Source organism: Pteropus vampyrus, unplaced genomic scaffold (genome assembly GCF_000151845.1).
Source record: "Pteropus vampyrus isolate Shadow unplaced genomic scaffold, Pvam_2.0 Scaffold43, whole genome shotgun sequence".
NCBI classification, from domain to species: Eukaryota; Metazoa; Chordata; class Mammalia; order Chiroptera; family Pteropodidae; genus Pteropus; species Pteropus vampyrus.
The window spans coordinates 9,859,002-9,861,290 of record NW_011888824.1 but is presented as its reverse complement, the minus strand read 5'-3'; positions in this window follow the sequence as shown (position 1 = coordinate 9,861,290).

Below are 2,289 nucleotides of genomic sequence, written 5' to 3'. Positions count from 1 at the left end.
TGTTTGGTATAATAATGCATTTTAAACAATGTTTAGTAATAAAAAATGATCCTGTATAGATTCTTTGGTTTGATTACATGGAGAACTGAAAGAGAATTTTTTCCCCCCCTAGTAATTGCAGAAGAGTGTAACACGTGAAAAACAAGTCTAATATGTTGGTCAAATAAGATGTCTCCTGAGGTTGAAATGAAATGGGCCTTGTGGGGTCTGAACTTCAACCACCTGTGCCCTTGTATAGAGTTTATCCAACACAGAGGTAGTGGGAGGGACTTTCTCCTGACCAGGACAAACATTAATTCCTTGGCAAAAATAAGAAAATCGAACTGAGTGAGTTTATTCAGAATTAATAGGGCTGCAGAAGTCCTATTCTTCTTTCTATAATGAAAAATAAACACAGAATAATTTATTAATGATATTAGTAATATAATCTAGCATCACAGTCCCCACACAGAACTTCTTCGCCACCACCAAATAATGTTAGTGTTTAATTAGGTTTCAGCAAGGCTGTAGTTGTGTATGGTCCAATCACAAAAAGTGATGTATGTTTTTGTTTCTTTACACATATTTTTTCCCCTCTCCTTGGGGTATTCTTCCTTTTCCGGACCACCTGGGCTACCTGGGCCACTTGATGATTTCCCTAAAGACTCTATTCAGATATTATCTCCTGACAGTAAGAAGCTTTAATTGACCAACATAGACCAGTTTAGATTCCCCTTCCTCTGTAGTCCCATGGAGGCAAGAAGAGTATATTGAATCACACGGTCGTCCTTATACTCCATGTGTCTTATTCACTTCCCCACCCTAGCATTGGGCACCAGTGTCCAGCACATAATAGGCCCTAAATAAACATTTATTGAATAAACATGAGAAAGGCCAGCAACTTTAAGAATGAATAAATAAGCAAAACTTTTACATACTTATACTGATAGAAGCTTAGTTACTTCTTGCTGTAGCTTGGAAAGGGAATTCTGTCAAATAATAGTCTAAGAAGATGTAAAACAGGTAGGTATTCACAGATCTTAGATGGTCCATCTAAAACATGCTTTGATATTAATATATATATAACATTACAAATTCTTTAATCTGGAAATTCTATTATAGGAGTTTACCCTAAGGAGATTATGAATATGCACAAAGATCTCCTTTTATTCTATTAATAATAACAAAAAACTGCAGATGAGCTAAGTGGCCAATGATTGTGAATTAGTTAAATAACATATGGCATAAAATTAAAAGTGGTGATGTAAAATAAAATATATTTATTAATTTGGAAAGATATGTTATTTCAAATGCAAAAAGCAGGTTACAATTTCCTGAGTTGGCATTTTATTAAAAATAAAAATTTAGTTGCTTAAAAAGATAAGTCTGAGAAGAGATATTCACTAAAATGATAATAGAGATTTTCTGTTTGGTAAAATAATGGGTCACTTTGATTTTTGTTCTCTTTGCCTATAATTATTTAACATTCTCACACTGAAATGTATTACTTGTATAATCAATCCTTAAATTACAAAAGGATCCTCTTCCAGTGGATCCCCCAGAATATTACAGGCTGGTGAAGGGAGAGGATAGAATTAAGGAACGGTAGGTATAGGAAGCTAAATCTTTTTTTCTACATTGCCCAAATTTATCTGCTAAATTTAACCACAAGAAGTCAATTTTTGGGTTGGCTGGGCAGTTTTTTTTGGATCACTGGTGGCAGGACTTGGATGGTGAACCAGGTGCCAAAGATGTCAACAAATGAGGGGGTATGCAATTCTTAGATATGATGAGAGGGTGAAACAGCAGAAATGCCTGTACTTTAAGAAAACATGGCTTTTGTTTTTTCCAAGACAGTTAGGGAGTACGGTTCTGGAAGCAGCAATGAGGAATAAGAGAGAAACCAATCACATCTATAGATTCTGAGGTATATGAGGTGCGAGAGAATAAACAGAGAAGGTCATAGGAGATATGAAGTCCTGTGAGGGCCAGGTTTCAGTTCGAGCAGGGGATGCTATTGGTGTCAGACCCAGTAGTCTTGTACCTCAGGGTCAAAGGCAGTGGATAACTTATGGGTTGCCCAAGAAGAATAAGACATGGTTCCTGGCTTTAGGTAACTTGTTCCAGCTAGGAAGCTATACTAACATACCCCAAAACATCTAGAAAACATTTTGAGGCTGAACTATAGCCTTAGGCAGTCAGATCATGTCTTTAAAACCAGTCCAGCAGGATCTAAGGTTTTGAACACCTCACCTTTTGAACACAATTCCTAACCCTAAGTCCTTCCTCTTCTCTTGGCTGATATCTGAC